At 45.5% G+C, this 21,317-nt stretch overlaps 1 protein-coding gene across 4 annotated transcripts in view; it reads right to left on the reverse strand.

Annotated features, from left to right (window-relative positions):
- LOC124010083 (protein FAM110B-like) overlaps nucleotides 1-21,317 on the reverse strand; it is a 50,059-nt gene that overhangs the window by 11,186 nt on the left and 17,556 nt on the right. For 2 of the 4 annotated variants that reach the window (XM_046322425.1, XM_046322423.1), the window contains exon 2: nucleotides 294-390. The exons of 1 other annotated variant lie outside the window; for it this stretch is intronic. The gene's annotated coding sequence lies outside the window, so the exon portion shown is untranslated. Of the gene's footprint in view, nucleotides 1-293; nucleotides 391-17,684; nucleotides 17,850-21,317 lie in introns of those variants that run through there. One more of the 4 variants, XM_046322424.1, reaches the window with a different exon arrangement.

The following is a 21,317-nucleotide window of genomic DNA, read 5'->3' on the forward strand; positions in this document are numbered from 1 at the left end:
GCCTAGGAAGCACTAGGAAGCAGACTGCACTGTAGATAGTCTATATAGTAATATAAGTCTAGCCCTAACAAGCCTACCAAATCACAAAAGGTAGTCTATATTGTGTCTGCCCTACACAAAGATCATTTTGTAATTGATAGATCTGGTCCAATAGATGAACTAAGATGAAGTGGTCTAGTTTGAGGGAGGCTTGTGCAGCTGCATACCAGCAGGGGCTGGCAGGCCGGCTGGCTAGACTTAGTTGAATCAGGTGTGTAGGCATGGATGGACACGGAGATGATGATGGGGCTCACCTGTTCAGAGCTCAGGTGTTGGCAGATTGTGGTCCATTGGCCAACTCTGAGTCCCCCTTGTCCTCCAACCGCTGCAGGTTGTCAGCAGGGGAAACAGCTGCGAAAACACATACGTCTGGTTAGATCAGGAAACACTCTTCGGTGACACATAGGCTATATTGTACTATAGAGGAATACTCCAGCTCTAAACAGCAAGTAGTAGAATAGTTTTTAATTTAGGCTACTCAACATATGGTGTGGGACATGGACTCATGTCATTAGACCATGAGGTCTGAAAAATCAATCGGACAAACTGAGTAAACTATCACTAACGAAATCCAAGAAACTCATAGGTCTATGGTTACAACCAAAGACCATATGAAGAGCGGAAGAAACTGCTTCTCCAATTAGAAATCCCTGGTCACGCTGGTAGGTGCTGTCATGGTGACGACGGCTAGCTGCGTTCATCCACAGTAACATGTCATCGGGTCTAACGGTCGTCTCGTGCCAACCTGCGCACGTGTAGGTCGTCAAATCAAAGCCACTCCTTCGATATAACGTTGTTTTTGACGAAAATGAAAACGTGTCAGTTTGTCACTTCCAAGAGGTTGAAGTAATAACATGTTCAACTACTAAAGCCTCTTAGGGATAAGTGAGACGTCTGCGTCCCACCTAGCCAACAGGAAATGGAAATGCGCAACGCCAAATGCTAATAGTACTCGCTAAAACTCAGACTTTCATTAAAACACACATGCAGGGTACTGATTTAAAGCTACACTCATTGTGAATCTAGCCAACAAGTCAGATTTTTAAAATGCTTTTCGGCGAAAGCATGAGAAGCTATTATCTGATAGCATGCAACACCCCGAAATACCTGAAGGGGACGTAAACAAAATAATTAGCATAGCCGGTGCTACACAAGAGAAATAAATAAAATATAAAACTTATACAATATACAACAACTTCTTTGTTGGCACTCCTATATGTCCCATAAACATCACAATTGGGTCTTTTTCACGATTAAATCCGTCCATGTATAACCAAAATGTCCATTTATGAAGCCCGTCTGATCCAGGAAAAAACTGCTTTACAAAACGCAACGTCATTTTAAAAAATTAACAAAGTTGCCTATAAAGTTTGACAAAACACTTCAAACTACTTTTGTAATCCAACTTTAGGTATTAGTAAACGTTAATAGTCGATCAAATTGATCGCGGGGCGATGTGTATTCAATAGCTCCGTGTCTTGAAATGAATGGTCGATATTCTCTCTTCCAAAACATCCTGTCGTGTACCGGATGAAATCAAGTGTCTCTTCTTCATTTGACCAAGGAACAACTTCAAAGCAATTGCCAAGACTAGCGACATCGTATGGAAGCTGTAGGACCTGTAAACTGGGAGGTATATATTTTCTCAGGCCATAGACGATACAGCCAACTGGCGGATTGATCTTTTTTTTTTTTTGGTGAACAGTTTTCCTTGGGGTTTCGCCTGTTAAACACGTCCTGTTATAGTCACAGACATGGTTTAACCAGTTTTAGAAACTTCAGAGTGTTTTCTATCCACACATACTAATCATACGCATATACTATATTCCTGGCATGAGTAGCAGGACTTTGAAATTTTGCGCGATTTTTAACAAAATGTTGAAACAAATAGTCCCGAGCCCTAAGAGGTTTTTTAAGACATTGGCTGGAATTTAGGTTGAGAAAATGAACAACTAAAGGAACGTTTCACTTCTCTCATTGACTTCCCTAACCTGGTCTGTTTTGGTCTGCTTCGCAAGCGTTCCCGGGAAGTCTTGCGAAGTTGCACCTCTGGGTTTAGAAACTCTGTGATATACAACTACTGTGTCTTCATTATCACAACTCAGTCTAGTCAGGTTCAGTGACATAGTCCATCAACCACTCTCCTAGATGCAGATGCTCTCGCTGTGTGAGTAGCACTTGTGCAGACCGATCAGACACTAGCGCTGCGAGCTGTCTAGATGCAGGGAACACAGAGATACATCAAACTCCAAAAGGAAGACGAAAAGCTCCACTCTGTCACCAGAGGCATTTCAGAAATCAAGTTAGACAACACATTTCACAGGGAATGTCGTGGACAGGTGCCAAGGCTTGCGTGTGACATTCTGAAAGCCTGTCACATTTCAAAGCTGAGTGATAGGCCTCAAATCACAGGTCTTTAAAAAGAGATTATTTATCTGAAATCACAATCATTCTGCACTGCAGAAAAACAGGGGAACTAGTGTGCTGGGCTGGAGGGGAGAAAGAGTGGGCTAGCACCATGCAAGGAGGCCCTCGAGGACTTCAGTTGCATACCCCGCTGGAAGAGAGGAGACATAGCCGGTGAAAGAGTACACTGTGTACTTAGTGCTCTACTCTTGAGAATCTACATCTGGAACATTGAGTGAAACAGTCACAGCGTAGTTATGTTTATTAGGATCCCCATTAGCTACTGCACAGCCACTCTTCCTGGGGTCCACATGAAACGTACAAATGCATGAACGGAGTACAGAACAGTTATAGTTATGTTTATTAGGATCCCCATTAGCTACTGCACAGCCACTCTTCCTGGGGTCCACATGAAACGTACAAATGCATGAACGGAGTACAGAACAGTTATAGTTATGTTTATTAGGATCCCCATTAGCTACTGCACAGCCACTCTTCCTGGGGTCCACATGAAACGTACAAATGCATGAACGGAGTACAGAACAGTTATAGTTATGTTTATTAGGATCCCCATTAGCTACTGCACAGCCACTCTTCCTGGGGTCCACATGAAACGTACAAATGCATGAACGGAGTACAGAACAGTTATAGTTATGTTTATTAGGATCCCCATTAGCTACTGCACAGCCACTCTTCCTGGGGTCCACATGAAACGTACAAATGCATGAACGGAGTACAGAACAGTTATAGTTATGTTTATTAGGATCCCCATTAGCTACTGCACAGCCACTCTTCCTGGGGTCCACATGAAACGTACAAATGCATGAACGGAGTACAGAACAGTTATAGTTATGTTTATTAGGATCCCCATTAGCTACTGCACAGCCACTCTTCCTGGGGTCCACATGAAACGTACAAATGCATGAACGGAGTACAGAACAGTTATAGTTATGTTTATTAGGATCCCCATTAGCTACTGCACAGCCACTCTTCCTGGGGTCCACATGAAACGTACAAATGCATGAACGGAGTACAGAACAGTTATAGTTATGTTTATTAGGATCCCCATTAGCTACTGCACAGCCACTCTTCCTGGGGTCCACATGAAACGTACAAATGCATGAACGGAGTACAGAACAGTTATAGTTATGTTTATTAGGATCCCCATTAGCTACTGCACAGCCACTCTTCCTGGGGTCCACATGAAACGTACAAATGCATGAACGGAGTACAGAACAGTTATAGTTATGTTTATTAGGATCCCCATTAGCTACTGCACAGCCACTCTTCCTGGGGTCCACATGAAACGTACAAATGCATGAACGGAGTACAGAACAGTTATAGACATGAACAACACATAAGAGATATCTATTGAAAAGGCGCCAAGAGACGACAAAAATACTATTTACAAACAATCAGATATAAATATTCATATTCTTATATACAGTGCAGTTAAATTAGATCTTTAGAAAGATGAGAGGCGCTCTGATACAATATGTTTATCTGTTTTGTAAAGCTAAAGTTGCTTCTTGACTGAGTAACCTGTGGTGGCAGAGCATTCCATGATGACATGGCTCTATACATTAAGTGTACAAAACATTAAGAACACCCGCTCTTTCCACAACAGACTGCCGAGGTGAAAGCTATGATCCCTTATCGATGTCACCTGTTAAATCCATCAGTGTAGATGAAGGGGAGGAGACAGGTTAAAGAATGATTTTTAAGCCTTGAGACAACGGAGACATGGATTGCGTGTGTCTCAATCAGAGGGTGAATGGGCAAGAGAAAAGATTTAAGTGCCTTTGAACGGGGTATGGTAGTAGGTGCCAGGCGCACCGGTTTGAGTGTGTCAAGAACTGCAATGCTGGAGATTTTTGTTGTTATTTTTTGTATTTTACCCCCTTTTTCAATCTTGTCTCATCGCTGCAACTCCCCAACGGCCTCCACTACCCAAAGGACATCCAGGTAACTTCACACAACTGTGGGAAGCATTGGAGTCAACATGGGCCACCAACATGGGCCACCAACATGGGCCACCAACATGGGCCACCAACATGGGCCACCAACATGGGCCACCAACATGGGCCAGCATGGGTGCAACTCAATATTAGGATGGGTGCAACTTGATATACACATACAGAATACAATACAATGCATTTGGAAAGTGATCAGACCCCTTGACCTTTTCATATTTTGTTACATTATACTTATTCTAAAATGTATTAAATAAAATAATTCACATCAATCTACACACAATACCCCATGATGACAAACCCAAAACGGGTTTTTAGAAATTTTAGCAAATGTATAAAGAAATAGGTACCTTATTTTACATAACTATTCAGACTCAAAATTGAGCTCAGGTGCATCTTGTTTCCATAGATCACTCGAGATGTTTCTACAACTTGATTGGAGTCCACTTGTGGTAAATTCAATTCAATTGATTGGACATGATTGGGCAGGAAAGGCATACACCAGTCTATATAAGGTCTCACAGTTGACAGTGCATGTCAGAGCAAAAACCAAGACATTGGGTCGAAGGGATTGTATGTAGAGCTCCAAGACAGAATTGTGTTGAGGCACAGATCTGGGGAAGGGTGGCAAAACAATTCTGCAGCATTGAAGGTCCCCAAGAACACAGTGGTGTTCATCCTTCTTGGAAGCAGTTTGGAACCTCCAAAACTCTTCCTAGAGCTGGCCGCCAGGGCAAACTGAGCAATCGGGGGAGAAGAACCTTGGTCAGGGAGGTGACAAAAAACCTGATGATCACTCTGACAGAGCTCAGAGTTGCTCTATGGAAATAGGAGAGTATTCCAGAAGTACAACCACCGCTGCAGCACTCCACCAATCAGGTGTTTATGGTAGAGTGGCCAGATGGAAGACATTCTTCAGTAAAAAGGCACATGACAGCCTGCTTGGGGTTTGCCAAAAGGCACCTAAGACAATGAGAAACAAGATGAACTCTTTGGCCTGAATGCCAAGCGCCACGTCTTGGCATTCGGCCAGAGCCCGGACTTGAACCCCATCAAACATCTCTGGAGAGACCTGAAAATAGCTAGGCAGCGACTCTCCCCATCCAACCTGACAGAGCTTGAGAGGATCTGCAGAGAAGAATGGGAGACATTCCATAATAACAGGTGTGCCAAGCTTGTAGCGTCATACCCAAAAACACTCAAGTTTGTAATCGCTGCCAAAAGGTGCTTCTACAAAATACTGAGTTTATATACATTTGCAACATTTAAAAAAAACTATGAAATAACACATGGAATCATGTAAAGCACCCACACACCATCACACCTCCTCCATGCTTCACGGTGGGAACCAGACACGCAGAGATCAAACTTTGTGAAATTACATAGTTGATGTATTCACTATTATTCTACAATGTATAAAATAGTACAAAGAAAGAAAAACCCTTGAAAGAGTAGGTGTGTCCAAACCTTTGACTGGTACTGTATGTTAGAACTTATTTTGAAGTTGGTATTTGCAATTCAAAAATATATGTAATATTTTACAATGGTATATTCTAATTAAGCGTTGCGTCGTGCTAAAGAACAGCCCTTTACCGTGGTATATTGGCCATATGCCACAAACCCCAGAGGTGCCTTATTGCTATTATAAACTGGTTACCAACACAACTAGAGCAGTAAAAATACATGTTTTGTCATACCCATGGTATACAGTCTCTGATATACCACGGCTGTCAGCCAATCAGCATTCAGGGCTCGAACCACCTAGTTTATAATTAAGCATAACTTATTTTACTTTAGTTTCACATGGAGGACTTTTGAGAGAATGCAATTAAATCAAGAGAGTAAAATAGCAGTATGGACTATTTTGTTGACAAATAAGCCTAATAAGAAATACTTTTTCAATTTTGATGCAAATTAAGTAGGCTAAAGCTTTTTCAAATCTGTTCTCTAAATTTTGAAACAGTATGGTGGCATAGCCTCATATCCATTCTTCTTCCCTCATAAGAAACAGCAGATTATCTCACACACTGCAAAGAGCACAGTCTCCACACAATTTGCCTCAGCATCCCACGATGCAGCAGTGTAGGCAGGGCTATTTATAAACAGGGTTCCTGGCAGACGCCCCCACACACGCTGCCTCACCTTGAGTCGCTAACCCGCCTGACTACATCTCACCCCACCTCATCCCCATCCCTAACATCTCACAGAATGCTGTGTGTGTCGGTGGTGTTAAATTTGGCACAGGAGGAAAACAGAGAGGAGAGTAGCACTCCCCTCCCCCCTTCTTCACCCCACCTCCACAAAAACAGTCCCGGACAGTGGGAGTCATGGAAGAAATAAGGTGGCTGAACAATGTCCTTGATGTAGAAAAGCAGGTCCGGGATCTGTATCCCCAAACATTATTGAATGACCATGACTTTCAGCAGTGGGGATAATGAAACTGGCCCTAGGACTCACCCTTGGGGCACCCCATCTGATAGGTTATTGCTTAACTTTAGCTACTTTGACTCTGCTGTTTTGCTACACACAACAGTAAGCCTAGTTGTCGGAGGGTCTGCCATTCAGATGGTTAGGCCTACACTGACCCTTGCCTAACCAGCAGGCCTCTGCGATCGCTTAATCTAGGCTAAATCTAATCTTGGCCGTAATGATTTTTCAGTGTACAATTAAAAACAATGTAGGTTAAAGGTTACTGTGACTTATGACTGTTTAGAACCGAGCAAGGCAGTGATCCTTTTGGAAATTCAAGTTTTTGGTTTCACCGTAGCACCTGCTTCAACTATTCATGGTCTTGACAGAACTGGTTCAAAACCACAACTAGTTGAGTCAGGTGTTTAGTGTTCTGGAACAAAGGAGGTTGCACTACATGCACCGTATGGCTCCCCAGAATGGTTGGCTTCCTCTGTTCCCTGTTCTAAACTCTAAAAAAGGTAGAAGATAGTAGGCCTACCTGATCAAATCCTAACCAAACGCAGAACTAACTTTGATCAGTAGCATTCTACTCTGTTCATAACGGCTTTCCTTGTCACAGTTAAATACATCCTGTTCTTAGCGGCGATAGTCACAGTTGGGATATATTATCTGTTTGTTTACTAACACCAGCAGATGCAGAAAGGTGGGCGTGTTTGAAAATCCCTTCTTCTTGACTCAGTGGGCGATCAGTGTTTTGCTCTGTTAGCGATACCAGCTTATGGTACAGATACCAGTTTACGGTTACAGATTGACAGGAAAGCCTTCCCTTGCCATAGATAGAACACTGTCTCAGATGAAAGCAAATGCATCCCAAATGCAAGAGAACTCGGCTGGCTAAAAGGAGAACTTCCAACCAGCCTCAGTGTCTTACAGTGGAAAAATGTCATCCTCATCACCAGTGAGTGACAAACTTAGTCCACTGGTGTTTGTCCTCTGTTCTGACATTAGCCTAAACACTCCAGGAGAATTTGGGGTCTTTGCTTTTTCTTCTTCTGCAGAAGCATGCTGCTACCTTGCTGCTTGCCTGGTAGCTGCCTGTTGGCCTCAGTGTAGAGTGGAAAAACACTGTAGCACTGAAAACACTGAAGCAAGGAAGGAACATCTGGGATGATGCTCCGTTGGCCAACAGCGCTTGGCCTAGCTAGCTACAGTACTTCAGGGTTTGGCAGCAGAGGGTGTGAACTGTGAGAAAGGAATGAGGGCTGCTTAGGATCACCGAGGGAATGTTAAATCACAACTACTTTTTAAGGTGTTTGCCTCTTCGTCTAAACAGACACAGTTTCTGGGCTGATGGATGACACTGAACAATTTATCCCTGAATCCTGTGTTTTGAAGTAGGGAACAGTTTGAGTACGATAGTGTTTGGATTTGATAGATTGCTCTTTTTCATGGTTTTGATCAAAGGGGAGAATATCTTGTTTTAAAAACGTGGAAAATAGAGTTTGAATCGGCACCAAATCTCAAGTCATTAATATTGTTTTGAATTAGTGCTGTTTGAGGTTGATTCAGTTAAACAATTTACCAAGGTTTTTGATTTCAATAAAATACATTATGAAATATGACCTTGCAATTATTACAAAGCCAAATATTGTCTAACACAGAAGAAAACAATAAAAGCCCCATGATTGTAGTGACTGCTCATTACTGTGTGCTTATCACCTATTAACCATCATTTATTCACATTATTTGAATACAATATTTCAGTTGTGTATATTCCTTTTATTATTTAATGACTTAATTTCATTTCTTAAAGTCATCATCGCATCTCTGCTAGCTAGCAGCTGCCTGTGCTGCCTGACTAAATCACTATTTCAGTGGCTCTTCAAAGGCATACTTTTAAGCCTGCTGAATAACAAAAATCAATCAATTAGATGTGTTGTCGGGTAGAGATACCTAAGCAACTGGTCTCTATCCATCGTGTCTATCACGCTTGCTCTCCTGGTCTGTCTGCAGGCTCCACACAGGCTTGCCCGGGCACGGACCGATGAGAACAGGCAGCTGTAGGCGCAACGGATTCTGGTCATTGTAGTTATTCAATGTTTTCTGCCCTAAAAGCTGAAATATGCAACTTTTTGGGAGACCCGACCAAATCCACATAGAAATGAGAGTTATAGATGTCACTCTCATTAAGAGCAAGTCTAAAAAACCTTTCGACGTGTTCTATGTGCACTATTTCTATGCTTCCCGTGATGTTTAGTTATTGCGTATATTACTTTTAGTTTTGTAGACACGCTTCAAACAGTTGAAAATACAATGTTTTGGTTATGGAAAATATATTTCAAATCCTGAGTCCGCATTTATTGTAGCTGGTTTGGAGGTGGGGTCAAAAGTTTGAAATATCCAATAAATGTCGTTCCACTTCATGATTGTGTCCCACTTGTTGTTGATTCTTCACAAAAAAATACAGTTTTATATCTTTATGTTTGAAGCCTGAAATGTGGCAAAAGGTCGCAAAGTTCAAGGAGGCCGAATACTTTCGCAAGGCACTGTATCATATGAGATGAGTATGTAAACAAAGTGGCATAGGGATGTGGCTAGTGATACATGTATTACATAAGGATGCAGTAGATGATAGAGTACAGTATATACTTATACATATGAGATGAATAATGTAGGTTATGTAAACATTATATTAGGTAGCATTGTTTAAAGTGGCTAGCGATATATTTTACATCATTTCCCATCAATTCCCATTATTAAGGTGGCTGGAGTTGAGTCAGTGTCAGTGTGTTGGCAGCAGCCACTCAATGTTAGTGGTGGCTGTTTAACAGTCTGATGGCCTTGAGATAGAAGCTGTTTTTCAGTCTCTCAGTCCCAGCTTTGATGTACTTGTACTGACCTCGCCTTCTGGATGATAGCGGGGTGAACAGGCAGTGGCTCAGGTGGTTGTTGTCCTTGAGGATCTTTATGGCCTTCCTGTGACATCGGGTGGTGTAGGTGTCCTGGAGGGCAGGTAGTTTGCCCCCGGTTATGCGTTGTCCAGACCTCACTACCCTCTGGAGAGCCTTACGGTTGTGGGCGGAGCAGTTGCCGTACCAGGCGGTGATACAGCCCGACAGGACGCTCTCGATTGTGCATCTGTAGAAGTTTGTGAGTGCTTTTGGTGACAAGCCGAATTTCTTCAGCCCCCTGAGGTTGAAGAGGCGCTGCTGCGCCTTCTTCACGATGCTGTCTGTGTGGGTGGACCAATTCAGTTTGTCTGTGATGTGTACGTCAAGGAACTTAAAACGTACTACCCTCTCCACTACTGTTCCATCGATGTGGATAGGGGGGTGTTCCCTCTGCTGTTTCCTGAAGTCCACAATCATCTCCTTAGTTTTGTTGACGTTGAGTGTGAGGTTATTTTCCTGACACCACACTCCGAGGGCCCTCACCTCCTCCCTGTAGGCCGTCTCGTCGTTGTTGGTAATCAAGCCTACCACTGTTGTGTCGTCCGCAAACTTGATGACTGAGTTGGAGGCGTGCGTGGCAACGCAGTCGTGGGTGAACAGGGAGTACAGGAGAGGGCTCAGAACGCACCCTTGTGGGGTCCCAGTGTTGAGGATCAGCGGGGTGGAGATGTTGTTGCCTACCCTCACCACCTGTGGGCGGCCCGTCAGGAAGTCCAGTACCCAGTTGCACAGGGCGGGGTCGAGCTTGGAGGGCACTAAATGGTGTTAAATGCCGAGCTGTAGTCAATGAACAGCATTCTCACATAGGTATTCTAGAGCGATTTTCTAGGTTCGCTAGCCATCTATTGTCGTTCTTTTAACGCAACGTAACGTAAACAACACTGCTAGCTAGCCTGCTAGCCCCCGAATAGCAACACTGCAGAAACTATTACACTCAACGGAACGACTTGATTAGTGTAGTGTCAACAACGCACCCACTGCCAGCTGGCCTACTTCAGCAGTACTGTATCATTTTAATCATTTTAGTCAATAAGATTCTTGCTACGTAGCTTAACTTTCTGAACATTCGAGACGTGTAGTCCACTTGTCATTCCAATCTCCTTTGCATTAGCGTAGCCTCTTCTGTAGCCTGTCAACTATGTGTCTGTTTATCCCTGTTCTCTCCTCTCTGCACAGACCATACAAACGCTCCTCACCGCGTGGCCGCGGCCACCCTACTCTGGTGGTCCCAGCGCGCACGACCCACGTGGAGTTCCAGGTCTCCGGTAGCCTCTGGAACTGCCAATCTGCGGTCAACAAGGCAGAGTTCATCTCAGCCTATGCCTCCCTCCAGTCCCTCGACTTCTTGGCACTGACGGAAACATGGATCACCACAGACAACACTGCTACTCCTACTGCTCTCTCTTCGTCCGCCCACGTGTTCTCGCACACCCCGAGAGCGTCTGGTCAGCGGGGTGGTGGCACCGGGATCCTCATCTCTCCCAAGTGGTCATTCTCTCTTTCTCCCCTTACCCATCTGTCTATCGCCTCCTTTGAATTCCATGCTGTCACAGTTACTAGCCCTTTCAAGCTTAACATCCTTATCATTTATCGCCCTCCAGGTTCCCTCGGAGAGTTCATCAATGAGCTTGATGCCTTGATAAGCTCCTTTCCTGAGGACGGCTCACCTCTCACAGTTCTGGGCGACTTTAACCTCCCCACGTCTACCTTTGACTCTTTCCTCTCTGCCTCCTTTCCACTCCTCTCCTCTTTTGACCTCACCCTCTCACCTTCCCCCCCTACTCACAAGGCAGGCAATACGCTCGACCTCATCTTTACTAGATGCTGTTCTTCCACTAACCTCACTGCAACTCCCCTCCAAGTCTCCGACCACTGCCTTGTATCCTTTTCCCTCTCGCTCTCATCCAACACCTCCCACACTGGCCCTACTCGGATGGTATCGCGCCGTCCCAACCTTCGCTCTCTCTCCCCCGCTACTCTCTCCTCTTCCATCCTATCATCTCTTCCCTCCGCTCAAACCTTCTCCCACCTATCTCCTGATTCTGCCTCCTCAACCCTCCTCTCCTCCCTCTCTGCATCCCTTGACTCTCTATGTCCCCTATCCTCCAGGCCGGCTCGGTCCTCCCCTCCCGCTCCGTGGCTCGATGACTCATTGCGAGCTCACAGAACAGGGCTCCGGGCAGCCGAGCGGAAATGGAGGAAAACTCGCCTCCCTGCGGACCTGGCATCCTTTCACTCCCTCCTCTCTACATTTTCCTCCTCTGTCTCTGCTGCTAAAGCCACTTTCTACCACGCTAAATTCCAAGCATCTGCCTCTAACCCTAGGAAGCTCTTTGCCACCTTCTCCTCCCTCCTGAATCCTCCGCCCCCCCCTCCTCCCTCTCTGCAGATGACTTCGTCAACCATTTTGAAAAGAAGGTCGACGACATCCGATCCTCGTTTGCTAAGTCAAACGACACCGCTGGTTCTGCTCACACTGCCCTACCCTGTGCTCTGACCTCTTTCTCCCCTCTCTCTCCAGATGAAATCTCGCGTCTTGTGACGGCCGGCCGCCCAACAACCTGCCCGCTTGACCCTATCCCCTCCTCTCTTCTCCAGACCATTTCCGGAGACCTTCTCCCTTACCTCACCTCGCTCATCAACTCATCCCTGACCGTTGGCTACGTCCCTTCCGTCTTCAAGAGAGCGAGAGTTGCACCCCTTCTGAAAAAACCTACACTCGATCCCTCCGATGTCAACAATTACAGACCAGTATCCCTTCTTTCTTTTCTCTCCAAAACTCTTGAACGTGCCGTCCTTGGCCAGCTCTCCCGCTATCTCTCTCTGAATGACCTTCTTGATCCAAATCAGTCAGGTTTCAAGACTAGTCATTCAACTGAGACTGCTCTCCTCTGTATCACGGAGGCGCTCCGCACTGCTAAAGCTAACTCTCTCTCCTCTGCTCTCATCCTTCTAGATCTATCGGCTGCCTTCGATACTGTGAACCATCAGATCCTCCTCTCCACCCTCTCCGAGTTGGGCATCTCCGGCGCGGCCCACGCTTGGATTGCGTCCTACCTGACAGGTCGCTCCTACCAGGTGGCGTGGCGAGAATCTGTCTCCTCACCACGCGCTCTCACCACTGGTGTCCCCCAGGGCTCTGTTCTTGGCCCTCTCCTATTCTCGCTATACACCAAGTCACTTGGCTCTGTCATAACCTCACATGGTCTCTCTTATCATTGCTATGCAGACGACACACAATTAATCTTCTCCTTTCCCCCTTCTGATGACCAGGTGGCGAATCGCATCTCTGCATGTCTGGCAGACATATCAGTGTGGATGACGGATCACCACCTCAAGCTGAACCTCGGCAAGACGGAGCTGCTCTTCCTCCCGGGGAAGGACTGCCCGTTCCATGATCTCGCCATCACGGTTGACAACTCCATTGTGTCCTCCTCCCAGAGCGCCAAGAACCTTGGCGTGATCCTGGACAACACCCTGTCGTTCTCAACTAACATCAAGGCGGTGGCCCGTTCCTGTAGGTTCATGCTCTACAACATCCGCAGAGTACGACCCTGCCTCACACAGGAAGCGGCGCAGGTCCTAATCCAGGCACTTGTCATCTCCCGTCTGGATTACTGCAACTCGCTGTTGGCTGGGCTCCCTGCCTGTGCCATTAAACCCCTTCAACTCATCCAGAACGCCGCAGCCCGTCTGGTGTTCAACCTTCCCAAGTTCTCTCACGTCACCCCGCTCCTCCGTTCTCTCCACTGGCTTCCAGTTGAAGCTCGCATCCGCTACAAGACCATGGTGCTTGCCTACGGAGCTGTGAGGGGAACGGCACCTCAGTACCTCCAGGCTCTGATCAGGCCCTACACCCAAACAAGGGCACTGCGTTCATCCACCTCTGGCCTGCTCGCCTCCCTACCACTGAGGAAGTACAGCTCCCGCTCAGCCCAGTCAAAACTGTTCGCTGCCCTGGCCCCCCAATGGTGGAACAAACTCCCTCACGACGCCAGGACAGCGGAGTCAATCACCACCTTCCGGAGACACCTGAAACCCCACCTCTTTAAGGAATACCTAGGATAGGTTAAGTAATCCCTCTCACCCCACCCCCCCTAAGTTTTAGATGCACTATTGTTAAGTGACTGTCCCACTGGATGTCATAAGGTGAATGCACCAAGTTGTAAGTCGCTCTGGATAAGAGCGTCTGCTAAATGACTTAAATGTAAATGTAAATGTAGGTATTCCTCTTGTCCAGATGGGTTAGGGCAGTGTGGTTGAGATTGCATCGTCTGTGGACCTATTTGGGCGGTAAGCAAATTGGAGTGGGTCTAGGGTGTCAGGTAGGGTGGAGGTGATATGGTCCTTGACTAGTCTCTCAAAGCACTTCATGATGACGGAAGTGAGTGCTTTGGCATGGAAACAAGCCTTGATACATGTGGCGTATCCTCTACCATGAGCCTGCAGTCAGAGTCGCACGTCTGAGGACATTTAAAGACGCAATCAGCAGTTGCTACATCCATTTTTGGACTTGTAAGTGAATAATATGTAGGTCAACTCATTAATTCTTGAAGAATAGAACTTCTATTCTTGAAGAATTAGAACCCATCAGAACCCAAAACATACGCTTGTTTTAGTGCCGCTTTAAAAGAGGAACAACATGCTCAACTGTGAAATAGCGGCCAGGTAAAAACATCAATGGTTCAATCCATAAAGTGTTACTCGAATTATGCTCAGGCTTCATTACATCATTTATGACAACACTGAAATAAAAAAATATCTAGATAAAGCCTCAATGAATTTCCATTGCACAGGTTCCGCTGCTTTAGATTGACCTCTGCAGCAGTATTAAGTAATACGATTAGGGCTACTCCGCATCTCACCAACACAAACACACACAAATCAGCACCGTCTGAAAAACTCTTAGGGTTATTCATCTACAAGCTCCCAGTGCTGAAACACACACATAACAGTCACTTGACACAGGCGCCTGGAAACAGGCTCCCACTCAGACACGATCGCACACGCAGGCATTACCAGATCATGGCATGTGCCTGATTACATTTCATTGGACACAGTGATGACTCGGGTTAGACAATCAATGTGGCCCAGAATCTTGTTACGGACCACACACACACTTTAGGCATTTAGCAGACGCTCTTATCCAAAGCGACATACGGGAGCAAATAGGGTTAAGTACCTTACTCAAGGGCAGAGTGTCAGATTTTTCTCTCTCACCTTGTTGGCTCTGGAAATTGAACCAGCAACCTTTCAGTTACTGGGCCAACAGTCTAACCGCTAGGCTACCTGACCCCGCTCACACCCCTACACACCCCTACACACCCCTACACACACACCCCTACACACCCCTACACACCCCACACACACACACACACACACACACACACACACACACACACACACACACACACACACACACACACACACACACACACACACACACACACACACACACACACACACACACACACACACACACACACACACACACACACACACACACACACACACACACCTCTCTTACTGCCGCCGCTTTCTGCTGAATACTTTTTGCTGACCTTTAGGGAGAGATGAAAACAAAGCCACCCCCCCTTACCCTCCCTACCCCCTCCCCTTTCCTGCCCATGGTTTCCCCGCAGGCACCGAGATGGATGGCCTCCACCAGCAGCAAGGACCCGCAGTGTCAGGATTAAGGGAGGGGGGAGCAGTCCACCTGTCAGACCGTGACATCAGCTGACGCGTGCCACTGACACCTGCAGCACCAGGCAAACACATGCTGCTGAGAGTTAAGATGTTGTAGGCTGCAGCCAGGCTGGTCTCCCTAATGGCGCAGTGGTCTAAGACACTGCATCTCAGTGCAAGAGGCGTCACTACAGTCCCTGGTTTGATTCCAGGCTGTATCACATCCGGCCGTGATTGGGAGTCCTATAGGACAGCGCACAATTGGCCCATCGTCGTCCGAGTTAGGGTTTGGTCGGGGTAGGCCATCATTGTAAATAAGAATTTGATCCTAACTGACTGGTTAAATAAAACAAACAAAAAATGACATTTAAAAAGCCAGGTCTAGGCAATATATTCCACTGATGGTGTTTTCAGTTTTTTCTATGTAATATGACCTCTGTTTAATACAATAATTTGACCTTCTCTCGCTCCCTTTCTGTAGGATGTTTATAACCCCTCTTTCAACCCTTTCCCTCTCTAATCTGATTATGGGCATTCAGTGGACTGTTACTATAGTCAGACGTGATGGTGAGCCAGGCAGGTTATCAGCAGCAGTATTATATTTTCAGAAATGGAATCATCAGGAGACGAAGTGAAGCAGCCATCCTTTTCATAACTTTGCCGAGAGGACAGACACAATGATCTCAATCCAGCCCCCGTAGACAGACCGAGCCGGTCCTTACGGTGTGCGTACATGCGTTCAATGTTTATCCGCTAAGTGCGGAGAGCGGCAGGCTTACTGGCGTTGTCCATGTGATATCAGAGCCTTAGTAGGGTAAGACTTTTTGTTCTTATTTGGGTTTTTGCATGCTCTGATTCCAGACTATTTTTATTGCACCCCAAAAAAGGAATTCAGAACCCAACGTCAGCCCCAGTGTCCCTATATGTAAGTGTGTGTGTGTGTAGACTCGTCAGCCAGAACATAATGGTGACGGAAAGTGTCTGCCTGCCATGACCTCACGAAGCAGTGAATGCAAGTGTAACAGCACACCAGAGCACGTGTGTGTGTGGTGTCACGTGTGCAAAGATGCAGCGCGACCCTGTAGGATCGGCTAGGTCTACGTAAAAACATTTTTCCCCCCCTCTTCTTTTAAGATTTTCCTTTTGCACAGTGACCCAACATTCTCAAGAGTCATTGCACTAGTTCAAGCAAGCAGTAAGACGTATGCCCAGAACATCCGTCTTAAGACTCTCCCTAACAGTAACCATACCTGATGGTTCAGTTCATTATTAACATGTGTGAGAACTGGGGAGCCTTCTGTGCAACAAAGGACCTACAGAACCACAGGAAAAGAACCATCCGTGTTGTAAGAGCCAATACAGGGATCCCTTAGTGAGGTGAGTCATGTTATTTCGACTGGAGGCCCATGCAGGCGGATTATCTTCTCTTGTTAAAAAGGAGGTTAGTCCCGATCAATCAGCTGCATGGTGATTCATCCGTCATGTAAACCAGCGCAGACACTCAACAATAAAAGAGGAGATCAATCTCCGCCTCCGTATTCTATGATGTCTTTAACGGCCTGCTTTTAGTGAAAAGTGAAGGAGAGAGGGACGCCCCCTGTGCTGTGACAGTTGTACTGGTCACAGGAGAGAGGGACGCCCCCTGTGCTGTGACAGCTGTACTGGTCACAGGAGAGAGGGACGCCCCCTGTGCTGTGACAGTTGTACTGGTCACACATTTGAGCCACTGAAATCGAGATCGACACGACAGTCAAGTGGTATCTAGAGGTTAAAAGGGTATGAGAAAATAACACTTCTGCCACATAAATAACACAGAATTCAACTATAGGCTATGGAGTAAAACAAATAACAAGTTGACTGAATGTGTGTCAATTTCATGCACTTTCTTGCAATGTTGTGGCTATTTTGCCTAAGACTGAAAACCCCTGAATATTGGTTTGAACATTGCCATGAGACTGACATTCTTGGAAAGGGACTTAAGGCTTAGCCATAGATACTGGTACACTGGCAGGAATTCAAGGGTGAAGATAGACCTGTGTAGGGCCTATAGTAATTGCTAAATAGTCACAACAGCTCTACTAGCCTGTATAAAAATAAAAACTTTCAACACCGTCAAACTATGTGCCACATCTTACTTGGAAAAAAAACATTCCTAACAGGTTGTTGTCCTAACACCTTGCCTGATACAAGAAACAAGCAAATTAGCAGACAAACTTACTGCTTGAGCAGCTCTTCTTGGCAGCCCAAATGTTGACAAGCACTTTCCAGAGCTGCCGTATCAGGAAACACAGAATCACGGTACACATCGTAGACTGGCGTCCTTCATAGGGGTGCCCGAATTGGAGCCTTTTACAACCCAAATGGTACAACCACACATAGGAAAATAACTGAGTAGGACATGAGAACCTGCTGTCAGACCCCATTAAACTAATACAGTCTGATCTACCTGCCACCTTAATCACAGCTTAACATCCTGCCTCAGGCCAGCTAATGCTATGCTAGCCAAACCATGTGGCAAGACCCTTATGAGCAGATTCGGCAAGGCCCTTGTTTAACCTCAACAAGTCAACACAGAAAAGAGAAGCAAAGGTATCGTATTCTTTATTTTGAGCATGGGAAGGATAAGATCACTTAGACATTCTGATAAGGTGCACGAGAGAGAAATAATCCTCTTGCTGCAGCCCTCAACACAGATTAGGCCAATGACTCTCAGGGTAATGTTCTCTGAAGAGATAACGACATAACAAAAGGCCAAAACTTGAGTTAACCTTGACCCTGTCCATAGGTCCAAAAGACTACACGAGGTGACGCCTGAGGAACACACTCACATTGACAGCCAGATAAGAGAACACTCAGACCAGAGAATGAGGATGCCAACTGAGTTAAGACGCACAATGCAAACCACTTTCTATTTACACTGGCAAAGTTAGCACGGTTCATTTGAAACAAACTGGTGTGGGGCTAATGGTATTATAAAAATAACAGAAATCTTCAAAAGAGAACATGAGAAACTTCAAACGCGGTCATTCAGGCCACCCTGAATTCAGCAATCCACTTTTTGCATAACCTGACCCTGCTTTTTTGACTACCCTTCAGAGCCCTTTCACTCTAACACTCAGGTTAAAAGCTGCCCATAAGCACAGACCTAGCAGCAGCTGGCTTCCATAAAATCCTAACCTGAAGCATTTTGGGGGGAAAGCTTAAATCAGTGTCTGTATGAGCAACTGCATCCTACTTAAAGCCCTACTCCCCGAACTATGAGAGACAACCTGATCGACCAAGGTGGACCCATGTACTAATGTACTAGCCTACATTTAGCCTTCCCTCCAGACATAGGGTCCATTAGCCAAAATAGTTGAGTATTAACTTGGACAGGATCTGTTTTTTTTATGGCAGAGAAACCAATTTGGCTGAGGGGACCTGTATCCACCAACCTGAATAAGTGTAATCCTCTTGTTTTGGATCCCCGGAAAGTCTGAAGTCTGGACGACAGTCAGTCTTCATCCCAGGGGACGTCCAAGCAAAACTGAAGATAGGCGTTTTCACATATTGAGGGTGTTGCTGAGCAAAAGATACTGTATATGGTACATTTGTACAGAAAACACTTGGCATCCAGTCAATTCATACTTTCAACTATTTTGTCCGCGTCGTGCTTGATGCAGCAGTTTACCTCAGGAAAACCAATAGTAGATGGACAGTGGTCAAGTGGACACCACCTAAAAACAAATCATTGTCTTTCAAGACAACTGGCCTCGTTATGACCTACGTAAGAGTGACTGACTGTGAAACAAATGTCAGATGATGCGGAAACAAAACAAAAATACTTAAAGAGTACTACTGTACCAGGTACTACGTGGATTTGGGTCACCCTTTAATCCCATCGTCAGACTGATCTCACTGACCCTGGGGTTAATTCACCAAGATCGACTGTACAGCACCGTAATCACTGCCTATTGTCCCAATACACCGGGGTGCAGAGTTCACGGAGGAAGATCAGACAAAAATGTCCCATCCACAAATAATAGGCTAACAAAACAACCCTGGCTCAACTCAGAGGGCTAATAACGAGGGACAAATGCACACAAACTCAAAAAGAAAGCAGAGCCTTCCTGAAACAGCCGTGGTCTCAGTCTGAAAGTCTTAGAGAGACAACTGGATCATGGACCCAAAAGGTTTTAAGATTAAGAGGTTACGATGCTATACCACAGATAGACATTATGGGTGAAGCAGGGATAGTGTAGTGTACCATGACGTGACCTCAAAGTAATCCTACAGACAGGGTTGGGGACAAGTCAGTCCAGAGGCTGAACAGAAACAGCTCATTTCTTCTTTCTCTTTTTATGGAGTTAAAATGGAAGTAAGCCCAATCCTGTCCCAGGAAGAACTGTCTCCACTAAGAGCAGTTCTGTCAAATATTTTGACTACAGAGGATGCACACTGGTAGGTGGAAGGTGGGTTTTTGTCTGGGTTCTTTCTCCTATTACTGTTATATATTCCCTGGTAAATACTGCAGAGATCACAACTCATCGTCATAACAACACCAGCAAGGATCTCTTTGTCCCTAAGTTACTGGATACGGGCAGGTGTAGTTGTGACTGGAAAAAGTGAGGGAGGCAACATTAGGGGGCAGGGATACTGATACTGTTCTTTGGGCATCTTTATTTTACATTGAGGGACGACAGCAAAGCACATAACAAAATTGGTTTATGGAGGAGCAGGCTGGGTCGGGGAGGGGGCAGAGAAGAACAAGTTCTAACTGGTTCAAGGTCAAGGGCTCTATTAGCTACAAGTCCGCTACAAGACGGGAAAACATAGTTAAAAGTCATAGTTAGGACAGGTCTTCAGTTGTCAACGACACCTGGAACGAGAAATCCTACTGAAGATAGGAGTCCATTGAAGAGCACCAGGTGTGTTCACCTGTATGCATCCACCTGCCATGACATGCCCTTTAGTTCTCTGATTCTGAGATTCTGCTGCTACGGCTGAGGTTACAGGATGCCTCAGGTGCTGAAGGAAAAACAATAACAATAACAGATGTAGGTTATTTGCCACAAATTGCAAGTCATTTTTGTCAATGGACAAAACATTTGTCAAATCAGGCACCATTTTTTTTCTCTCCTGTATTTCATTTATCGGCAGCAATGTAGAGTCTGGTTTCAGCAGAAATGATAAAGAATGTTCCAACACTTGGACAAGGCTGACTTAATTCGAAACCTAAAACAATTCGCCCTTACAGGTAGAGAGCAGTTCGTGACTTTATCCGAATACTGTCAATGTCACAATCGTCCGCAGTGTTACTGTAGACACGGCTCTTCTCTATCCCTCTGCACTGCTTGTTTGCGTTTGGGAAATAGGGAAGTGCTCGTGACCTGGCACCCTTCAACTGTTCCTGTGGCGACCTTTGGTTGAGACCATCTGCTCAGGCTTGGTACAATAGGGCCGTCTCATCAGTACCTTCTGGCAGGTCGTTCACACTCACAGCAGTGCTGCTGTATAATCCCCCTTCATTCGACTTGATGGTGGAATAATCTCACGACTCCGGTAACAATCCCAGCCATCTGTAAATAAGCCTTTACACAAGACCCAGACGACGGAGGACAACAAACAAATACACCTTACAGGGTGCAGATAAATAAAGCAGAGTTACAGGGTAATATTGCTACTTCCTGTTTGGCACAAAGCCTTTGTAAACAAGACGTTTATTCTCTATGGAATCACCATTAACATTAACATTTTAAGGGTTATATGAATGTCACAAAACATCTAAGATAGAGGTTCCCAAACTTTTTCACTCAAAAAAGTGCGACGTCTATTTGGCACAAGTTCTGTCAATGACAAACTGTTCACACCC

Source organism: Oncorhynchus gorbuscha, linkage group LG22 (assembly GCF_021184085.1).
Source record: "Oncorhynchus gorbuscha isolate QuinsamMale2020 ecotype Even-year linkage group LG22, OgorEven_v1.0, whole genome shotgun sequence".
In the NCBI taxonomy this organism is placed as follows: domain Eukaryota; kingdom Metazoa; phylum Chordata; class Actinopteri; order Salmoniformes; family Salmonidae; genus Oncorhynchus; species Oncorhynchus gorbuscha.